The sequence below is a fragment of the Mobula hypostoma genome, chromosome 5 (assembly GCF_963921235.1).
Source record: "Mobula hypostoma chromosome 5, sMobHyp1.1, whole genome shotgun sequence".
NCBI lineage: Eukaryota > Metazoa > Chordata > Chondrichthyes > Myliobatiformes > Myliobatidae > Mobula > Mobula hypostoma.
Window position 1 is genome coordinate 93,479,329 of NC_086101.1, and position 24,133 is coordinate 93,503,461.

Below are 24,133 nucleotides of genomic sequence, written 5' to 3' on the forward strand. Positions count from 1 at the left end.
GGTGGGGGTGCGGTACACAGCAAACCAAGAGATGCGGGGTGGGGGTGCGGTACACAGCAAACCAAGAGATGCGGGGTGGGGGTGCGGTACACAGCAAACCAAGAGATGCGGGGTGGGGGTGTGGTACACAGCAAACCAAGAGATGCGGGGTGGGGGTGCGGTACACAGCAAACCAAGAGATGCGGGGTGGGGCTGTGGTACACAGCAAACCAAGAGATGCGGGGCGGGGGTGTGGTACACAGCAAACCAAGAGATGCGGGGTGGGGGTGTGGTACACAGCAAACCAAGAGATGCGGGGTGGGGGTGCGGTACACAGCAAACCAAGAGATGCGGGGTGGGGCTGTGGTACACAGCAAACCAAGAGATGCGGGGCGGGGGTGTGGTACACAGCAAACCAAGAGATGCGGGGTGGGGGTGTGGTACACAGCAAACCAAGAGATGCGGGGTGGGGGTATAGTACACAATAAACAAAGAGATGCGGGGTGGGGGTATAGTACACAAGTTAACGTGCAGGTTCAAAATATAATTAAGAAGGCAAATGTAATGTTGGCCTTTATTGCACGGGTTATGGAATAGAAAGGTAGAGAAGATTTGTATAAAGACAAGAGATTCTGGAGATGCTGGTATTCCAGAGCAAAAAACACAAAGTACAGCAGGTCAGGCTGCAGTTACAGAGAGGAATAAACAGTTGACATTTCAGGCTGAGACGTTTCAACAGGACTATATTTGATTTAGTTTAGTAAGACCACATGTCAGGAGCTGCAACAGTTTTAGTCTCCCTTGTTCAAGGATTACAATCTACTTGCAAAGAGTTCACTAGGTTATTATCTAGCATAAAAAAATAAAGAAATATTGAGATGACTAAGTCAATAAAGATGTTTGTTTAGAAGAATAAAAGGTGATTTTATTAAGACTCCGATGAGATTGACGGAGTGATTGTGAAGAGTATGTTTCTCCCAGGGGAGTTATTAAGAAATGGGGAGGGATCAGTATAAATGGTTCCCTATTTATGATGGAGAAGAAGAGGAATTTACATTCCTAGAGTGTGATCTACCTGGGAATTCTGCACTGTCATTGAATATGATTCTTCCTTCAAAGCCTGCTAAAGATTATAGGGTGAAGGCAGGGTAATGGGCTTGAGAGAGAGAATAAATTATCCATGATGGAATGGCAGAGCACTCAATGAGCCAAATGGCCTAATTGTGCTCTGATGATCTATGGTCTTATAGTCTAATCTATTCAAGGCAGAGACTAACAAGTGTTTGAGCAGCAGGAGTTGGAAGAGAACATTGAGACTAAGAGAGGATCCGCAATGATATTATTGTGCAGCAGACTACTGTCATGCCACAGCTACATAAAGCTTCAGTCAAACCGCACTTGGAGTATAGTGTGCAGTTCTGGTCACCCATTATAGGAAGGATGTGAGACTGTGGAGAGGGTGCAGAAGAAGTTTACCAGGATGTTGCCTGGATTAGCAGGTATGAGCAATAAGAAAAGATAGACAAACTTGGGCTATTCTTCCCTTGAGCATTGGAGCTGTGGAGACACCTAATAGAGATTTCAAAAATTTTAAAGCCAAAATGATTCTTTTCCCCAGAGTAGAATTATCAAATGCCAGAGGGCATTCTTTTAAGGTTAAAGGAGAATTTAAAAAGTCCAGGAGGAGGATTTTTGTTTATGCAGAGAATGGAATGGGTTGCCAGGGGTAATAGTTGAAACAGGCAGTTTGGTGGACTTCAAGAGATTAAATGAAGCAAATGGAGAGATATGGATGATTACACAGGAAGAAGATGTTTAGTATAGATCAGAATCAAAATTGGAACACCATTGTGGGCCAGTGGGCCTCTCTAGTGCTATTCAGTTGGATGATCTATGTCTTAGTGGTCTTTAAGGATAAGATAAGATTAGTTTTATTTGTCAAATGTACATTGAAGCATCAAAATATACATTCAAGCTCATCAACACAATGTGAGGAGCTGGGGGCAGCCCGCAAGTGTTGCCACACTTCTGATGCCAACGCAGCATGCCCTCAACTCACTAACCCCAAATGTATGTCTTTGGAATGTGGGAGGAAACCATAGCACCCAGAGGAAACCCCCATAGTCACACAGAGAACATAGAAACTCCCAGGTAGAGTCTAAAAGATCCTTATATTTAACAATGTTGTATCTCCTTACATGAAGAGAGGTAAAACTAACTTGAAGATACTTTTATCATTGAGTACAGCTACTGGCATATTGCCTCCTGTGTAACTCTGATGGAGCTTCCAATAGAGGTGAGTCCTAAAACACAGACGTTCTATTGACACATAAACTGAGAAAGGAAGGATAATGGAGAAGAGCCACCAATCATAAATTGAAAGATTATAATCCACATAAAAATACTGCACTATGTCAAAGCATTTTATAAGCTGTAAAATTCTAACACTGCGCTTTATAGCCTTGAAGAACAATATAAAGAACACTACATTGGCTGAACCATTACCCACCCAACCTCTGCCAAGACTGGACAACAAAGATTTTGCTTCCTGAATACTTTTGGGTTTATCTTACAGATTTTGGACTGATGATGAGAATCACCATGAAATTTCCCTATCATGCACTGTTTTTTTTGGCATCGCCTATATTTGTTATTTCAATTCATAATTCAAGTCAGTTAAAAGGTTACCCACAATATAAGCTGAAAAGTTTTCTATCTTGTCGAGGCAGGGTGGATGCTGCATGACAGGACAGGTTTTAGAAAGGCTATAAAAGCATCACACACTATTCTGTGCCTTGTTTACACGTATATCGGTTTGAAATCATGTTGATGCACATGCTCTACACGTATAGTGTACTCATGATAATAAAGTAATTGTATTTTCAAGAGTATTTGTGATAGCAAAATGTCTTGCCAATGTTGCGACAGACATGATACTATCTGATATATTTATAGCGATTATACACTCAAATCTGAAAGACGACCATGACTCTTATTAAGAAAGTCTATGAGCTCGACCTTGAGCAATGAGCCTACCTGGCTCAGCTGACGTATCTACTGTACCTTCAGACCCTTCACCTTCCCAAGTACCTTCTCCTTATTGATAGCAGCTATACTCACTTCTTATCTAACCACCCCCCCCCCCCGACACTCTGGAATTTCTGACAAACCACTGGTGTCCTCCACAATGACTGATGCAAAATACTTATGAAGTTTGTTCTCTATTTCTTTGTTCTGCATTACTACCTCTACAGCATCATTTACCAGTGATACAATATCTACACTTGCCTTTCTTTTACTCTTTACCAATCAGAAAAAACTTTCGATATCTTCTTTTATATTATTGGCCAGTGATGAGCACCAGCTCAAGGGCCATTTCTATCATCGGTTAACAAAGATGCATGTGTTAGAAATGTTGGATCAGCAATTTAAGTTCAACTCTGCTGATGTCTGTGTGAGCTCCTTCGATCTCAACACATAGAATGGCTTCCTGTAACAGTAACTCACTTTGTATCTTGAACAGCAGTTTCCAGGGCTGCAAACTCTGGTCCCAGGGACAAAGGGAAGGAAATGTGTGCATGTATCACACATGCCTGCAGCTTCTCCTTCATGTCACACACTATTCTGGCTTTTATCTCAATTATTCTTTCACGGGATGCAGACTGCTGAGGTACTGCACACCTAATTGCTCTTGAACTAAGTGAAGAGTGGGGAACCATCCTAAGCGATGGGTTTGACCATTTACAGACTGGCTAGCTGGCAGATTTTCTTTTCTAATAGATGTTAATGAATTTATGGATATTCTGGTAGTTTTGTGGTTATTGCTACTGAGTTTAGCATTAAATTGCATACTCAATTAATTGCTTGGCCGCCACATACATTTTAAAGGTGTACTTTGGGATTGACGGATGAGCCTTAGGAATGTACTTATGCTTCTTTATTGTCACCGGTCAAAACTTAGAGGCATTCCACCCAAGACCCACCATAGATACGGTCCAGTCCATCACAGGCAAAGCCCTCCCCACCGGTCAGCACATTCACAAGGAGCGCTGCCTGATCCATCATCAAGGACCCACACCATCCAGGTCATGCTGCCTCCAGCTGCAATCATCGGGAAGGTGGTGCAGGACCCTTCAGTCCCAGATCACCAGGTTCACTAACAGGCATTACCCTCAACCATCGGGCTCTTTAATCATTCACTTCAACTCGCAACTGTTTCCACAACCCACAGACTCACTTTGAAGGGCTCTATAGTTCATGTTCTCAGCGTTGTTTGTGTTTTTTTTGGTATTTGCACACACAAATTGACTTCTTTTGTACATTGGTTGTTTGTCCTGCTTTGTGTGTAGCTTTTCATGGACTGACTTGTATTTCTTTGCATTTACTGTGGATGCCCACAAGAAAATGAATCACAGGCTAGTATATTGTGACATACTTTAATAATAAATTTTCTTTGGCTTTGAAGATGGCCATGAAGGTATTTTCAGTAGTGGGTCAGGATGCAGGATCAGCATGCGAGAGTCAGGGGTAAACATAGATGCCCAGTAAATGCCGGCCTAACTGGCAGAAGACAAATAAATTGAAAGAAGATTGCGGAAATATTTCACAGACTCATCAGGTAACTCGCTGTCTCTGCTCATATCATGACTGGCTAGTTTTACTGTGAGTCATCCATCATATTGACTGGGTTTGATTCCTCTCTCATTTAATACGGTCCAAACTACTGGGCCTCTCCTACAGTTCTGCATTTCCTCATTTTAACATTCCTTTCGTTGTGTTTTCTCTCTCTATTCAGCTGGCCTCATTTTCAGCTTTTGTGTTCCTTTGTGTTGTCGCTATCTCTCCCCGATATTCATCATTCCTTATCAACCAGGTAACTTTATTAGCAGCTCATCAATCCAGCAAAGGTGACCTCAACCTGGCAGAGATTCTCCCTCCCTGCCATCTCCAAAGCATAAAAACAGCTTGTTTTATCTCCTCTCTGCTTCTGCTGAATGCACTTTCATTTGTGTCTATTTCCCTTTCAACAGATGCTGCCTGAATTGCTAAGTGTGTCACTGCCACGGAGTCTGGGCACTCTCGTAGGCAGGCCACTGAAAGAAGTTGGCAATCATGCACGTGAGAGTGCACAGGTTCGAGCCAATTAGTGTTTCTTTGTAATGTATTTAACTCCCTTCCTCTTGTTTCAGTCTTGTGAAGTCTTGACTGAAGCACAGCAAAAGAAAATCTTCTTGCTTACCTTAGTCCATGTTTCGGGAAAGAAGACTAGTGATTTAGATAGATGCTGTTAAAGAAGTGGTATATTTTAGTGCCAAGTTACTGCTTTCAAACCGCAGTGACAGTGTTAGATTTTAGTTAGGGGCCTGTTGGCCTAGCACTTATCATTGTTTTTTGTTCTGCACAGTTCTTCTTAAAACTCAGTGAACTGTTCATTCTGTTTCTGTGCCTGTCCCTCTGCACTTGGCCCCTCACTCAATTCCTGTCAAAGTGTTCCAGATATCTCCTTTTGCTTTCAATCATTGATCTATCACTGTTGGGTAGGGAAATGCCAATGTACAGGATCAGGAGAGGCTGTGGAGGGGTGCAAACTCAGGCAGCCCCATCATGAGGTAGAATCCTCCCCATCTTCAAAAGGCATTGCCTCAAGAAGGCAGCATCTATCATGTAGGACCCTTATTGTTTCATCCAGGACATGCCCTCTTCTCATTGCTACCATCGGGGAGGAGGAACAGGAGCCCAAAGGCACACAGTCAGCGATACAGGATTTCTGAACGGATGAAGAACCTATGGGCACTACCTTAGTATTTTGTATGTATTCTTACTGTAGTTTGTAGTAATCTCTGTAGTGGTGTTGCAAACCACGTTTCCTGACATATCAGTGATAATAAACCTGATGCTGATTGTGACCCCTCCACTGGGTGGGCAGAGTGTATCGTATTTAAATCACAGTGGACCAAGCTGAGATGTATGCTACTCTGCTCTTTGCTATCATATGTCCAATAGGTGTCTCAGTAAATCTCTCAGAAAAAGATTCACACCAGTGATTCAAATTAACAATCGGGGACTTTAATTAAAGACAAGCTTCCAATGACAAATGGTAACTTTGCAGTGGGTTCCTGCCCCAGAGGCAAACAAATTCTGCCCAGTTCTACACACTGACACATTTGTCATAACGCACGTCACATTTTGCAAATCTTAAAGGGCTGCAAACATGATAGTCCATGAACTACTTAGGCTACACCTCCTTTAATAATAAATAAATATCCCCTCCAATAAATAATAAATTACAAAATATATAAGCATCCAAGTCTCCGTGTGTCTCGTGTTAGCACAAATATCTTCCAAGTACCTGAATTGTTGGACATTTCTCACAGACTGTGCAGTGGCGGCACCAGAGATTTTTTCTTGCTGGTGCTACAGTGGGGCTGAATGATTCAGTGATGGTGCTGAGGGATGCACTGTATGGTAATATATATTCGCAAGGCCAGACGCGTGGCATTCAAAAATCAGTTTCAAGCATTATGTGCCTACTATAAATGCCTCTGTTGATTCACAAGCAACAGCAATTGATAGATATAATATAGACGTGAACTGTCACAGTGTCAACAGCATGGGAGACAACCCAGGCTACACAGAGCATAAACAAACAAACCACCAGAGCATCCGACCCACAGTGCACAACGTGAATCATGCACAAATCCCGCAATCAGCGTCAAATGCGTGCTTTTCAACTGAAAAACACAACACTATCCCACAATGTCCACTGCTATTCACATTACATAGACAGACAATGTCAAAAGATACACCGTTATTAAAGTCAAATAAGGCAAACAACAGATGCAAGGCTTTACCAGGAGTTGGACAAATCGTACTCTGACCATGCAATACCTCAATTAATTCGGCTACTGAATTTAAAACAAAAATCAACAGAATCAACAATAAATGTAATATTTTAGGATTTGCAGGAAACGTAAGGACTATGGGGTATCCACCACAAAATAACAGTAATAATAGTAATCAGCATTAGTCTTGGCCCAAATGTTTAAAAAAATCAACTGCACTCACCATTGATGTTTTCAGAGAAGCACAATCCGTCTGTTGTTGTGATTGGTGGTGAAGACATCAATGATTTCCTGGATGTTAAGTGCTTCGGTCCTCCGGCTGTTTATGGCAAACAGGATCAAGTTGCTGTTCCGAGCATCGCCGCTGCTATTCCTTAGTTAGTTTTTGAGGCGTCTGAGTCAAGAGAAACTCTGTTTGCATGAAGCAGATGTCACAGGTAGAGTCAGTGATAATGCAGATTAGTTTGTATAAATCTATAAATGCATCATGGCAGGGTCTCATTAGAGCTAGAAATTCCACTGTGTCATTCACTGTCTGCCCTTGCTGTTGTCTTGTTTCCAGCAGATGCCGAACCTGATGGGGGTAGTGGGTGAAGTCTGTTTACTACACCGCTCAGGATCTGAAACCTCTGAGGCCACAGAGCTGGGTGCCAGAACCAGAGGCACAGTGAGCTTGGCCCTCCATTTTCAGAGTAAGTAAGTGCAGAAATAGAGAGAAGACTGCGGGTTTGACTGAAGATTTGGAAACACGGTAAGATCAAGCAAACGGCTTATAAATGGTCAGTGCCAACAAAAGGTCATGGAATGTTTTGTTTAAAAGCTAGCTGCTGGTAAGGTCTGAGGCTCAGGCAAGATGCTTATTGTTAGATTTTGATATTTTTCCTCTAAGGTATTTTTGGAAGTCAAGAAAGAGGCACAAAACTTGTTGCTTCATGATTGTTTTATTTACCGCTGACAGAAGAAACAGAATTGGAAATGGATAGTAACAGGAGAGTCCAAGAACAAAGAGGAAATGACTGAAAATAATAAAGGAAGCAAGCTTGCATGTTTGATCATAAGACCATAAGACAAAGGAGCAGAAGTCGGCCATTCGGCCCATCGAGTCTGCTCCGCCATTTTATCATGAGCTGATCCATTCTCCAATTTTGTCCCACTCCCCCGCCTTCTCACCATAACCTTTGATGCCCTGGCTACTCAGATACCTATCAATCTCTGCCTTAAATACACCCAATGACTTGGCCTCCACTGCCGCCCGTGGCAACAAATTCTATAGATTCACCACCCTCTGGCTAAAAAAATTTCTTCGCATCTCTGTTCTGAATGGATGCCCTTCAATCCTTAACTCATACCCTCTCGTACTAGACTCCCCCATCATCGGAAACAACTTTGCCACACTCATTCTTCTAAACTCCAAGAGATACAGTCCAAGAGCGGACAAACGTTCCTCATATGTTAACCCTCTCATTCCCAGAATCATTCTCGTGAATCTTCTCTGTACACTTTCCAACGTCAGCACATCCTTTCTTAAATAAGGAGCCCAAAACTGCCCAGAGTACTCCAAGTGAGGTCTTACCAGCGCCTTATAGAGCCTCAACATCACATCCCTGCTCCTATACTCTATTCCTCTAGAAATGAATGCCAACATTGCATTCGCTTTCTTCACCACCGACTCAACCTGGAGGTTAACCTTAAGGGTATCCTGCATGAGGACTCCCAAGTCCTGTTGCATCTCAGATCTTTGAATTCTCTCCCTATTTAAATAATAGTCTGCCCGTTTATTTCTTCTGCCAAAGTGCATAACCATACACTTTCCAACATTGTATTTCATTTGCAACATTGTATTTCATTTCATGTCACTTTCAATTAAGACAGGCTCAGGCTGAGAAACCACTGATTCCTCTGAATGAGGTCGTTTGCTCACTAAAAATCGATCCATTTTTCATGCCGGCCAAAATAATGCATGTGCCAGGCCCACTCTAGCTTGTAAAAGCACAATCACATTGACAACGAATGAATAAGCAGAAACGTAGAGAGGACAAATTTCAGTTAATTTCTTGGTGGTGCTATGGTGGTGCTATTGTAATTTCTGCTGGTGCTATAGCACCAGCTAGCACCACCTTAGCGCCGCCCCTGGATCTGTGTCTGATTGCAAAACCCTTGACTGGCTTGGATAAAGGACAAGTCTGGGGACAAGGATTTAACTTCTGTCTATGATGCAAATGAATTTAAGTTCACTAACATTTAGAGATATTAAGATGGCAAATTGCAATTAATTGAAAACATAAAACACTTAGAAATACATTAAATATGAATTTTTTCATTTCTTCTTTTTCTGTGGCTCTACAAATCTTGACCTGAAGTGTTGACTGTCCAATTCCTTCAGTAAATGCTGCTGACTCATACAGTCCTTTCAGCTTGTTGTGTGTTAATTCACATTTCCTGCAATCTCCTTTAAAACCTATAAGGTTTTAGGCCCCTGTACCAAAAATGTGAACCAATGAGATTGATTAGGTATGTAACTCAGTGGCCACTTTATTCAGCACACCTACACACCTGCTCATTAATGCAAATATCTAATCAGTCAAGCATCTGGGAGCAATTCAATGCATGCAGACATGGTCAAGAGGTTCTGTTGTTGCTCAGATCAAACATCAGAATGGGAAAGAAATTTGACCTAAGTGACTTTGACCATGGAATGATTGTTGGTGCGATACTGAGTGATTTGAGTATCTCAGAAACTGCTGATCTCCTGGGATTTTCATGCACAACAAGCTCCAGAGTTTAAAGAAAATGGTGCAAAAAACAAAGCAAAAAACAACATCCAATGAGCTGCAGTTCTGTGCCTTATTAATGAGAGAGGGCAGAGGAGAATGGCCGGACTGGTTCAAGTTGACAGGAAGGTGACAGTAGCTCAGATAACCATGCGTTATAACAGTGCTTTGTGGAAGATCATCTCTGAACTCACAACACGTCAAACCTTGAAGCGGATGGGCTACAGCTGCGAAGACCATGAACATACACTCAGTGGCCACTTTATGAGGCACAGGAGTAGTATTTGTCACATGTGCACCGAAGCATGCAATGAAATGTGTCATTTGCGTCAAATGAAATCAGTGAGGATTGTATTAAGCAGGTTGTGTCGCAACACCTCCATTACCAAGGTAGCGTGCCCACGACTCACTAACCCTAACCAAGCATCTTTAGAATGTGGAAGGAAACTGAAGCACCAGGGAAAGTTACACAGTCACAGGGAGAACATACGGTCTCCTTACACACAGACAGTGGCAGGGATCAAACCCCCATCGTACAGCTAGCACTGTAAAGCGTTGCGCTACCCACTATGTTACCATACCTAGGAGAAACGTGACCAGCACCACACTGAGGAGTGAAGGAGAACTTGAAGACCAGTGGCAAATTAAGCTGATGGATTCAGACATCCAAACTAGAATTACTTTCAGAGTAGGTAATGGAGGCAGCAGTTAGGGCAGTCGAGTGCTCCATTTGCAGTATGTGGGAAGTCAGGGCGAGCACAATCGTCCCTGATGACTACACCTGTAAAAGGTGCATCCAGCTGCAGCTCCTGACAAACCGAGTTGGGAACTGGAACAGGAGCTGGATGAACTTAGATTAGATTATGAAGACATGTAGTCCTCTTTATTGTCATTTAGTAATGCATGCATTAAGAAATGATACATTATTTCCTCTGGTGTGATATCACAAAACACAGGACAGACCAAGACTGAAAAAACTGACAAAACCACATAATTATAACATATAGTTACAAACATTGCAACAATACCATAACTTGATGAAGAAGTCCATGAGCACAGTAAAGTTCAAAGTTTCTCAAATGTCCCACATCTCACGCAGACGGGAGAAGGAAGAAAAACTCTCCAAGCCATGCTGACCACAATCCAACAATGAGTCATCCGAAAACTTCGAGCTCTGATCAGCTCTCCGACACCGAGTACTGAGCGCCATCTCTGTCCGAATGATTCAACCTCTTTCTCGGTCGCCAAAAGCAGGCAAGGCCGGGGATTTTGAGGCCTACCCTCTGAAAGATTCACAACCGCACAGTAACGACAGCAGCGAACGGGAGTTTCAGAAATTTCTCCAGATGTTCCTCTGTGCTTCCACGTTCATTCTCCATCAAATCAAAATTGTCCACGGCCCCTATTTAACAGATACGATATCATTTTTCACCGGAAGGCTGTGCACACGCAGGCGCACCGCCATTTTCTCCTCCTTACTTCGGATCATTTGTGAGGCAGAGGCAGAAATAAACAGGAGTTACAGGAAGATAGTCACCCCTAAGAGTCAGGAGACAGGTAGCTGGATGACTGTCAGGAGAGGGAAGGGGAATAGACAGAATGAGCAGAGCACCCCTGTGGCCGTTCCCACCAATAAGAAGTACATCATTTTGGATACTGTTGATGGGGACAACCTACCAGGGATAAGTTGCAGTGGTTGCATCTCTGGCACCGAGATGGGACCCTCAGCTCAGAAGGGAAGGAGGGAAAAGAGGACAGCAGTAGTGATAGGGGATTCGATAGTAAGAGGTTCTGTGGAAGAGATCGAGAATCGAGAATCCCAGATGGTCTGTTACCTCCCTGGTGCCAAGGTCCACAATATCTCAGATCAAGTTCTCAGTATTCTCAAGAGGGAAGGTGAGCAGCCGGATGTCGTGGTCCATGTAGGGACAAATGACGTGGGTAGGAAGAGTGAGGAGGTCCTGAAAGGTGAGTTTAGGCAGTTGGGTGCCAAGTTAAAGGACAGGACCTCCAGTATAGCAATCTCAGGATTGCTACCAGTGCCAAGTGCAGGCGGGTTTAGAAATAGTAAGATAGCGCAGATCAACACGTGGCTGAAGACATGGTGCAGGAGGGAGGGCTTCAGATTTATAGATAATTGGGCAGTTTTCCAGGGAAGGTGGGACCTGTTCTGGTGGAACAATTTACATCTGTACCGGAGGAGGACAAATATCCTTGCAGGTAGGTTTACCAGAGAGGCTCCAGTGGATTTAAACCAGATACAAGGGGGGAGGGAAACTAGAGTGTAGGAACAGATGTAGAGGAGAAGGAAGAAAAAGAAAATAGTGAAGTTGTTTGCCCCGTTAGTGATAAACAGAGAGTAAGAGGTGGAAAATTTCTTAAATGCATTTATTTTAATGTGAGGAGCATTACAAGAAAGGTGGATGAGCTTAGAGCATGGATTGATACCTGGAAGTATGATGTTGTAGCTACTAGTAAAACATGGTTGCGGGAGGGGTGTGATTAGCAACTAAATATTCCTGGATTTCGTTGCTTCCGGTGTGATAGAATCGGAGGGGCAAGAGGGGGAGGTGTTGCATTGCTTGTCAGAGAAAATATTACAGTGGTGCTCTGGCAGGATAGATTAGAGGGCTCGTCTAGGGAGACTATTTGGGTGGAATTGAGGAATGGGAAAGGTGCAGTAACACTTATAGGGGTGTATTATAGGCCATCTAATGGGGAGCGAAAAGTGGAGGAGCAAATTTGTAAGGAGATAGCAGATATTTGTAGTAAGCATAAGGTTGTAATTGTGGGAGATTTTAATTTTCCACACATAGACTGGGAAGCCCATACTGTAAAAGGGCTGGATGATTTGGAGTTTATAAAATGTGTGCAGGATAGTTTTGTGCAGCAGTACATAGAGGTACCAACTAGAGAAGGGGCAATGTTGGATCTCCTGTTAGGGAATGAGATAGGTCAGGTGACAGAGGTATGTGTTCGGGAGCACTTCGGGACCAGTGATCACAATGCCATTAGTTTCAATATAATTATGGAGAAGGATAAGTCTGGACCCAGGGTTGAGATTTTTGATTGGAGAAAGGCTAACTTTAAGGAGATGCAAAAGGATTTAGAAGGAGTGGATTGGGACAAATTGTTTTATGGGAAGGATGTAATAGAGAAATGGAGGTCATTTAAAGGTGAAATTTTGAGGGTACAGAGTCTATATTTTCCTGTTAGATTGAAAGGGAAGGTTATAAGTTTGAGAGAGCCATGGTTTTCAAGGGATATTGGAAACTTGGTTCAGAAAAAGAGAGATATCTACAATAAATATAGGCTGCATGGAGTAAATGAGGAGCTCGAGGAATATAAAGAATGTCAAAAGAAACTTAAGAAGTAAAATAGAAAAGCTAAAAGAAGATACGAGGTTGCTTTGGTAAGTAAGGTGAAAATAAATCCGAAGAGTTTCTACTGTTATATTAATAGCAAAAGGATAGTGAGGGATAAAATTGGTCCCTTAGAGAATCAGAATGGACAGCTGTGTGTGGAACCAAAAGAGATGGGGGAGATTTTGAACAATTTCTTTTCTTCAGTACAGCTGTCCCCCGCTTTTCGAACGTTCACTTTATGAAACCTCACTGTTATGAAAGACCTACATTAGCACCCTGTTTTCGCTTTCAGAATGTGTTTTCACTGTTACGAAGGAAGGCAGTTGGTGAAAAAATCAGCGCGCAATAAAAGGCGGTGCGTGCCCCGAGCAGCCGCTCTGCCCCGGATTCAGAACTGCATTGCTTAAACACGTTGCATTGAGCAGCCGTTAGCAAGATGCGTTCTAAGGTGTCGGAAAAGCCTGAAAGAGCTCGTAAGGGGGTTACACTTAGCGTAAAACTAGACATAATTAAGCATTTCGATCGTGGTGAACGAAGCAAGGACAAAGTGAGTTTGGCTTGTGGAAGCTGACAAAGATGATGTTGAAGAGGTTTTGGCATCCCATGACCAAGAACTGATAGATGAAAAGCTGATGCAATTGGAAGAGGAAAGGATAACAATCGAAACCGAACGCAGCAGTGAAAGTGAAGCAACTACGTGAGATTTTCGCTGCAATGATAAAGTAGGACTTTAATTTTGAAAGGGTACATAGGTTTAGGGGATATTTGCAGGATGGTTTGATTGCTTACAAAGAACTGTATGATAGAAAAATGCGCGAGGCTCAGCAGTCAAGCAAGCCTTCCACATCAGCCACAGCAGACGACGAACCTCGACCTTCAACATCGAGGCGGGCAGTCACAGGAGAAGATGAACTGCCTGCTCTGATCGACGATGAGATGACACCCCCGTGTCCCACCACCCCAACCCCCCGGGCCCCAGACAGATACTGTACCGATTCACGGAGAACGCAGCGGTAGCTGGGAGGCACACAGCACATCTTTAAGAAAAAAGCCGAATAAACATGCTAATTAATTAGGTGCTGCCTAGCACGTAATTAATTAGCATGTTTATTTGGCTTTTTTCTTAAAGATGTGCTGTGTGCCTCCCGGCTACCGCTGCGTTCTTTGCGGCAATGTATTGGGTCGGCGGCCCGGAGGGTGGGGGCCACTGCACCACCCCAACCTGCGACGACTCAGTTTAACACACCATCATCAGTGTGCTCGGCGCTATTTTCCCAATTCCGGTAAGTGATACTACACTGTACATACATTATTTCTACTTTATATAGGCTGTGTATTTTTACGTGTTATTTGGTAGATTTGGCAGCTTCATAGCTTAAAGGTTACTGGACAGAGTGTTTTTGCCGAGAGCGCTTGCGTGAGATTTTCTGCTGAGTGTGCTTGCAAGAGATTTTCGCTACGGAGATCTGTGCAGGCAATCGTTGTGGAGAAGTATTTCTACTTCATATAGGCTGTGTATTTATCATATCATTCCTGCTTTTACTATATGTTACTGTTATTTTCGGTTTTATGCGTTATTTGGCATGATTTGGTAGGTTATTTTTGGATCTGCGAAGGCTCACAAAATTTTCCCATATAAGTAAATGGTAATTGCTTCTTCGCTTTACGACATTTCGGCTTACGAACCGTTTCACAGGAACACTCTATCTTCGGATGGTCGGGGAAACCTGTATTCACTAAGGAGAAGGATATTGAATTGTATAAGGTCAGGGAAACGGGTAGGGAAGTTATGGAAACTATGATGATTAAAGAAGAGGAAGTACTTGTGCTTTTATGGAATATAAAAGTGGACAAGTCTCTGGGACCTGACAGGATATTCCCTAGGACCTTGAGGGAAGTTAGTGTAGAAATAACAGGGGCTCTGACTGAAATATTTCAAATGTTCTTAGAAATGAGGGTGGTGCTGGAAGATTGGTGTATTGCTCACGTTGTTCCTTTGTTTAAAATGGGTTCTAAGAGTAAACCTAGCAATTATCGGCCTGTGACTTTGACATCGGTGGTGGGTAAATTGATGGAAAATATTCTTAGAGATGATATATAATTATCTGGATAGACAGGGTCTGATTAGAAACAGTCAACATGGATTTGTGCGTGGAAGGTCACGTTTGACAAATCTTATTGAATTTTTTGAAGAGGGAAGTTGACAAAGGTAAAGCGGTGTATATTGTCTATATGGACTTCAGTAAGGCCTTTGACAAGGTTCCACACAGAAGGTTAGTTAGGAAGGTTCATTCGTTACGTATTAATATTGAGGTAGTAAAATGGATTCAGTAGTGGCTGGATGGGAGACGCCAGAGAGTGGTGGTGGATAACTGTTTGTCAGATTGGAGGCCGGTGACTAGTGATGTGCCTCAGGGATCTGTACTGGGTCCAATGTTGTTTGTCATATACATTAATCATCTGGATGATGGGGTGGTAAATTAGATTAGTAAGTATGCAGATGATACTAAGATAGGTGGCGTTGTGGATAATAAAGTAGGTTTTCAAAGCTTGCAGAGAGATTTAGGCCGGTTAGAAGAGTGGGCAGAAAGATGCAGATGGAGTTTAATGCTGATAAATGTGAGGTGATACATTTTTCTAGGACTAACTAAAATAGAATATACATGGTAAATGGTAGGGCATTGAAGAATGCAGTAGAACAGAGGGATCTGGGAATAATGGTGCTAAGTTCCCTGAAGGTGGAATCTCACGTGGATAGAGTGGTGAAGAAAACTTTTGGTGTGCTGGCCTTTATAAATCGGACCATTGAGTATTGGAGTTTGGATGTAATATTAAAATTGTACAAGGCATTGTTCAGGCCAACTTTGGAATATTGTGTACAGTTCTGGTCACCGAATTACAGGAAAGATGTCAACAAAATAGAGAGAGTACAGAGAAGGTTTACTAGAATGTTACCTGGGTTTCAGCACCTAAGTTACAGAGAAAGGTTGAACAAGTTGGGTCTTTATTCTTTGGAGCATAAAAGGTTGAGGGGGGACTTGATAGAGGTATTTAAAATTATGAGGGGGATAGATAGAGTTGATGTGGATAGACTTTTTCCATTGAGAGTAGGGGAGATTCAAACAAGAGGACATGAGTTGAGTGTTAGGGGGCAAAAGTTTAAGGGTAACATGAGGGGTAACTTCTTTACTCAGGGAGTGGTAGCTGTGTGGAACAAGCTTCCAGCAGAAGTCGTAGGGGCAGGTTCAATGTTGTCATTTAAAGTAAAATTGGATAGCTATATGGACAAGAAAGGAATGGAGGGTTTTGGGCTGAGTGCAGGTCGGTGGGACTAGGTGAGAGTAAGAGTTCAGCATGGACTAGAAGGGCCGAGATGGCCTGATTCTGTGCTGTAATTGTTATATGGTTATATAGAATCAGAATCAGGTTTATTATCACTAACACAATGTCGTGAAATTTGTTGTTTTTTGGCAACAGCACAGTGGAAGATGTAAAAGATTACTGTAAGTTACAATCAAAGTAACTAGGTAGCACAAAGGAAGAATCGTGAGAAAGTGTTGATGGGTTCATGGACCATTCAGAAATCTGAAGGCAGAGGGAAGAAGCTGTTCCTAAAGCAGTGAGTGTGTGTCTTCAGGCTGCTGTAAAGTCTCCCTGATAGTCATAATGGGAAGGGTCATATACCAGGTAGTGAGGGTCCCTAACGATGGATAGGATGCCGCTCTGCCTTCTTGAAGCACTGCCTTTTGAAGATGTTCTCTGTAGTGGGGAGGCTTGAACCCATGATGGAGCTGGTGAGCGTACAACCCTCTGCAGCCTCTTCCGATCCCATGCACTGGAGTATCCCTCGCAGACAGTGATGCAACGAGTCAGAAGGCTCTCCGCTGTACATCTCTACAAATTTGCTGGAGCCTTTGGTGGCCAAATCGCCTCATAATTCAAATGAAGTGCAGCCACTGCTATACCTTCTTCAGGATTGCATCAATGTATTGGCCCCAGGATAAATCCTCTTAGATGCAGCCATCCAAATCTGATGGTAAATCTTATATCCACAATGTCCATGCCTAAATCCAGGATTAACTTCAGTTAGAATGGGTAAGATTGGCTGTTCCCTTTGAAGCCAATGGTTACAGACAGAAGAGTTCGGCTTTATATTAAATGAGAGCTTTACTTGTCAAAACTCAAAACAAAAGACAAAATGAACAAATGACTGTGCTGTTACTTTATGGCAGACAATCCTCACACCTATTACATTTTGAGTGTGAAAGTATTTACAAACTTCATTCCTTGAAAGCCTGCTTTATATTTTTAGACTGTTTTAAATTGAAATTAAAATTTATAATTTAACCTTAAATTTAAATAACTTACAGTACATTTTAAAATTATTTTCATATTTTAGACTGTTCCTGAACAGTCTTATGAACTTATTCATTCTACAAATGAACTTCTCACTAATTAAAAACAATACTTCCTATCTTTTTGTTCCTCCCCTCGGAGGGGCTGCTGGTTCAGTCTCTGCCCTCGAAAAGGCTGCTGGTTCAAGTCTCTGCCCTCGGAGAGGCTGCTGGTTTGAGTCTCTGCCCTCGGAGGGGCTGCTGGTTCGAGTCTCTGCCCTCGGAGGGGCTGCTGTTTCGAGTTTCTGCCCTCGGAGGGGACGCAGGTTCGAGTCTCTGCCCTCGAAGAGGCTGCTGGTTCGAGTCTCTGCCCTCGGAGGGGCTGCTAGTTCGAGTCTCTGCCCTCGGAGAGGCTGCTGGTTCGAGTCTCTGCCCTCGGAGAGGCTGCTGGTTAGAGTCTCTACCCTCGGAGAGGCTGCTGGTTGGAGTCTCTGCCCTCGGAGAGGCTGCTGGTTAGAGTCTCTACCCTCGGAGAGGCTGCTGGTTCGAGTCTCTGCCCTCAGAGGGGTTGTTGGTTGGAGTCTCTGCCCTCGGAGAGGCTGCTTGTTTGAGTTTCTGCCCTCGGAGGGGCTGCTAGTTCGAGTCTCTGCCCTCGAAGAGGCTGCTGGTTCGAGTCTCTGCCCTCGGAGGGGCTGCTAGTTCGAGTCTCTGCCCTCGGAGAGGCTGCTGGTTAGAGTCTCTACCCTCGGAGAGGCTGCTGGTTCGAGTCTCTGCCCTCAGAGGGGTTGCTGGTTGGAGTCTCTGCCCTCGGAGAGGCTGCTTGTTTGAGTCTCTGCCCTCGAAGGGGCTGCTGGTTCGAGTCTCTGCCCTCGGAGGGGCTGCTGGTTCAAGTCTCTGCCCTCGGAGGGGCTGTTGGTTCGAGTTTCTGCCCTTGGAGGGGCTGCTGTTTCGAGTTTCTGCCCTTGGAGAGGCCACTGGTTCGAGCTTCTGCCCTCGGAGAGGCTGCTTGTTTGAGTCTCTGCCCTCGGAGGGGCTGCTAGTTCGAGTCTCTGCCCTCGGAGGGGCTGCTGGTTCGAGTCTCTGCCTTCGGAGAGGCTGCTGGTTCAAGTCTCTGCCCTCGGAGGGGCTGTTGGTTCGAGTTTCTGCCTTTGGAGGGGCTGCTGTTTCGAGTTTCTGCCCTTGGAGAGGCCACTGGTTCGAGCTTCTGCCCTCGGAGGGGCAGCTGGTTCAAGTTTCTGCCCTCGGAGAGGCTGCTGGTTCGAGTCTCTGCCCTCAGAGGCTGCTGGTTGGAGTCTCGGCCCTTGGAGGGGCTGCTTGTTGGAGTCTCTGCCCTCGAAGGGGCTGCTGGTTCAAGTCTCTGTCTTCGGAGAGGCTGCTGGTTCAAGTCTCTGCCCTCAGAGGGGCTGCTGGTTCGAGTCTTTGCCCTCAGAGGGGCTGCTGGTTCGAGTCTCTGCCCTCAGAGTTGCTGCTGGTTCGAGTCTTTGCCCTCAGAGGTGCTGCTGGTTCGAGTCTCTGCTCTCAGAGAGGCTGCTGGTTCAAGTCTCTGCCCTCGGAGGGGCTGCTGGTTCAAGTCCCTGCCCCCGGAGAGGCTGCTGGTTTGAGTCTCTGCCCTCGGAGGGGCTGCTGGTTCGAGTCTCTGCCCTCGGAGGGGCTGCTGTTTCGAGTTTCTGCCCTCGGAGGGGACGTAGGTTCGAGTCTCTGCCCTCGAAGAGGCTGCTGGTTCAAGTCTCTGCCCTCGGAGAGGCTGCTGGTTCGAGTCTCTGCCCTTGGAGAGGCTGCTGGTTTGAGTCTCTGCCCTCGGAGGGGCTGCTGGTTCGAGTCTCTGCCCTCGGAGAGGCTGCTGGTTAGAGTCTCTACCCTTGGAGAGGCTGCTGGTTCGAGTCTCTGCCCTCAGAGGGGTTGCTGGTTGGAGTCTCTGCCTTCGGAGAGGCTGCTTGTTTGAGTCTCTGCCCTCGGAGGGGCTGCTGGTTCGAGTCTCTGCCTTCGGAGAGGCTGCTGGTTCAAGTCTCTGCCCTCGGAGGGGCTGTTGGTTCGTGTTTCTGCCCTTGGAGGGGCTGCTGTTTCAAGTTTCTGCCCTTGGAGAGGCCACTGGTTCGAGCTTCTGCCCTCGGAGGGGCTGCTGGTTCAAGTCTGCCCTCGGAAGAGCTGCTGGTTCGAGTCTCTGCCCTCAGAGGGGCTGTTGGTTTGAGTCTCTGCCCTCGGAGGGGCAGCTGGTTCGAGTTTCTGCCCTCGGAGAGGGTTCTGGTTCGAGTCTCTGCCCTCAGAGGCTGCTGGTTGGAGTCTCGGCCCTCTGGAGGGGCTGCTTGTTGGAGTCTCTGCCCTCGAAGGGGCTGCTGGTTCAAGTCTCTGTCTTCGGAGAGGCTGCTGGTTCGAGTCTCTGTCCTCAGAGGGGCTGCTGGTTCGAGTCTTTGCCCTCAGAGGGGCTGCTGGTTCGAGTCTTTGCCCTCAGAGGGGCTGCTGGTTTGAGTCTTTGCCCTCAGAGGGGCTGCTGGTTCAAGTCTCTGCCCTCGGAGAGGCTGCTGGTCCTGATGCTCTGAAAGATGTTATCAGAATTCTGAGATTTTTGGATTGGACTGTCGTTCATATTGACCCCTTTCTGTTCAATGTTTTTTCATGCTCTTGCCCATTTTGTCTTGTTGCCGATCGGTGGGCTGCGGGGATTGGGATTTGTTGTTCCAGCTGTTGTTTGTCCATGTGAGTGATTGGTTAGTTGTTGTGTGAGTGGGGGGTTGACGAGGTTTGTGGTTTACAAGCTTTTGTTTCTTTTTCTTTTCGTGCAGGGGTGATTTCAACTTGGGTGAGAGGGGTTGATGTCTTTCTTTCAAATACGTCTATGGTTTTCTGGATTTTATGGCTATCTGGGAAAGACAAATCTCTGTTGTATTCTGCATACATACTTTGATAATAAAATTAACCTTTGAACTTTTTCTATCCACACTGCCTGACCCTGTCTTGTAATCAGGGTAGCAGGACAGAAACAAAATGTGTAATAATAGTGTGGAGGATAAGTTCATGGTGAATTGGAATACAGGACTAGAGGTATCTTTCTCTATTTATACTGGGGAGATCATCGGGAATGTTGCGTGCTGATGTCTCTAAGGGAGGATATCGCTCTAACACAGGGGGTTTCAACTAGCTCCAGGGATGGCAATCTTAAACTGATTGGATTATATACAGTACCCTTGGTTGCAGAAGAGCAGGAGTATGAAAGCTGACCTCATAGAAACATGTAAAGTTCCCAAGGGGTTTGGCACAACAAATTCAGAGTTGGGCTTTAAAATGATTGTATCTATTTGTGACATGCACATTGAAATGTCGAAACATACAGTGAAATGCGTGGTTGGCGCAAATGACCAATACAGTCCGTGGATGTGCTGGGAGCAGCCCACAAGTGTCACCAACATTTCATGCTTACAATTTAATAATGCTAATCCATACCTTTTTGGACTGTGGGAGGAAATCGGAGCACCCTGAAGAAAGTGACGGGGACAATGTACAAACTCCTTCCAGGCAGTGTTGGGAATTGAGCCCCGATCGCCAATTGCTGGCACCGTGAAGAGCTGCACTAACTGTTGTACCATACCTTGCCTTCTCCCCCAGATTGGCTTTCTGGAACAACGGCCAACCTCTAAACAAGGGGTTACACATTCTAGAGTGAGATATTTCCTCACGTTTAGGACTAAGAGTCTTGGGAATTTACTGCTCCAGAAAGTTGTAAGTACCTGGTCACTAAGGTTACTCAAGGAAAAGATTAATAGATATTCTAGAATCCTGATGAAGGGCCTTAGCCCAAAACATCAATTGTTAAATACCCTACAAAGATGCTACATGACCTGCTGGGTTTCTCGGGCATTTATTGTGTTTGTGTTGCTCAAGATTTCCAGCATCTGCAGAATCTCTTGTGTCAATAGATATTTCAGTGTTGAAAGAATTAATGGATAAGAAACGAACACAAAACGGTGCTGATGAGAAGATAAAGATCAGTCAGGATCTTACTGAATCATCTATAGACTCTAAAATAACAATTGCTTAAAGTCCAGGAGCAAAGAGGGAGAGAGAGATCTCTGAGTTAAGTCCTCTGAACTGTGCTGAACTGAAGTGAGTGGACCCAGAAGAAAGGAAAATATCAACACAAGCAGAGGAGCTATGTGGCAGTTCCCTATAAACTATCACTTGCAAACTGTCAGCATGATCTGGGTGAACGTTTTGTGCTATCATTTGCATGCTGTCAGCTGGGGCTTCTCTGCCTCTAAGAGTAGAGAACTCTTTACTCAGGCCTCCCGTCAGAGCTGTGAGTATAACCATCCAGGCTAATGCTCTGTGCATTACTGAGGGAGTACGGCACCATCAACCTTGTGTTCTTTTATTATTACACCAAGTCTTTCTCTAGTCTGTCATCTGGAAATGAGATAAAGACTTCTACATGAATGGAGATGACAGGCAGGTATTCAGGTTAACTACTCCACCTCAGTCAGAACGACTGGGAAAGGAAATCTTGTCTCTTGGTGGAGTTGGAACCTTGTCGTATACAAAATGGCCACAATCTGACAATGATGTCACCTTAGGTGTATTTTACTGGCAGTATGTTGGTTTGAAATGTGAAAAATAAAGCATGGTAATGTAGCGATCACTTTACAATGCCCGTGGTCACCAACCTGCCTGTCTGTAAGGAGTTTGTACTTTCTCCACATGGCTGAATGGGTTTCCTCCGGGTGCTGTGGTTTCCTCCCACATTCCAAAGACGTTCATTTAGGGTTATGGAGTTGTGGGCATGCCACAGTGGCACTGGAAGCATGGTGACACTTGCAGGCTGCCCAGCACCATCCTCACTGATTTGATTTGATGCAAAATACACATTACAATATATGTTTCAATGTATATATGATAAATAAATGCTAATCTTTATAAACAGAAACAAATGTTCTTTCACATTTGGTGATGTCAAAGGTATGGTTTTCACACAAATAGTGGTGGGCATGTGGAACACCCTGGCAGAGGTGATGGTAGAGGCAGATGCCCTAGGGACATGTAAGAAGCTCTTAGATAGGCATATGGACGATAAAAAATCTGGAGGGTTGTGTAGGTGGGAAGGGCTACATTGAGCTCCAAGTAGTTTAAAAGGTTAGCACAACATTGTGAGCCCAAGGGGCTATGGTCTGCTGTAGTGTTCTATGTTCTTTGTTGTGTGCTATTAAAAAGGATTAATTAGAATTATAATGACACATCAGCATCCAACCATGACTGCCAGCCTGAACCATCTTGATACCACTTCTGCCACGTGTTACACTGGTGTGTGTTGGTGAGGACAATATCCTTGGAACGCAAGGGGGGCATTAGCGATAGATAATCAGAAACTGTTGGTATCTGTATCTCAATGTATAGAGCCAGAAGCAGCATAGAGTGCCAATGTGGCTGTTAACTCAGGGTACCAAATGGGCTAGGATCGAAAGCACTTATTTCCTGGCACCTTACTTATTTGATAGGATAGTCCCGAGGTCATTAACCTCACTTATGGACTTCAGTAAAGGATACACAAGAGGGAGAAAGGAACAGAGGGATGCAATGAGATGAAGAACAGGAGGAGATTCATGTAGAACATAATTACCAGCACTAAGAAGTTGGGCCAAATGGCCTACTTCTGTTTGATACATTCAATGTTACTATATGTGATGTAGCAACAAAGATACACCATCGATTTTCCCTGTACAACCAGATTGCCCCACTCCATCAATCTTCCCCTGTTCCACCAAACTGTCCCCCTCCATAAGTCTTCCCTTGTTCCTTCAAACTGTCCTCCTCCATCAATCTTCCCCATTGCACAAACTGTCCTCTTCCATCAATCTTCCCCATTGCACAAACTGTCCCCCTCCATCAATCTTCCCCATTGCACAAACTGTCCCCTTCCATCAGTCTTCCCCATTGCACAAACTGTTCCCCTCCATCAGTCTTCCCTTGTTTCTTCAAACTGTCCTTCTCCATCAATCTTCCCCATTGCACAAACTGTCCTCTTCCATCAATCTTCCCCATTGCACAAACTGTCCCCCTCCATCAGTCTTCCCCATTGCACAAACTGTCCCCCTCCATCAGTCTTCCCTTGTTTCTTCAAACTGTCCTTCTCCATCAATCTTCCCCATTGCACAAACTGTCCTTCTCCATCAATCTTCCCCATTGCACAAACTGTCCTCCTCCATCAATCTTCCCCATTGCACAAACTGTCCTCTTCCATCAATCTTCCCCATTGCACAAACTGTCCCCCTCCATCAGTCTTCCCTTGTTCCTTCAAACTATCCTTCACCAATCTTCCCCATTGCACAAAACTGTCCCCCTCCATCAGTCTTCCTCTGTTGTACTAAATTGTCTTATGATAATAAAAAAATCATGCAGGAAAATATGGACCAATTTCCTTATTTTGGAATTATCTTAGAAATCATAACGCGATAGAGGAACACAGTATGGATACAAGTTCATTCTGAGCATGATGCCAACCCAGCCAGTCCAAGTTTCCTGCATTAACCTCAATTCTCTCTAAGCCATGTCCCTCCATGTATGATTCAGTTGCTTTTTAGATGACACTATGAACTTGGTTCAATCACTTCCTCTGTTGTTTCATTTCCAATACTCACTACCCTCAGTGTAAAAATGTTGCCCTGCAGAACCCTTTTCATTCTTCTCCTTCTAATCCTAAATCTATGCTCCTTCCAGTTATGGACTCCTCTACCCTGTGAAAAATAAACTGTTACCACCTACCTTATCAATGCCTTTCATAATTTTAAACATTTCTATAAGGTCATCCCTCATTCTTCTATATTCCAAGGAGTATTATCCTAGCCTGGCCAACCTCT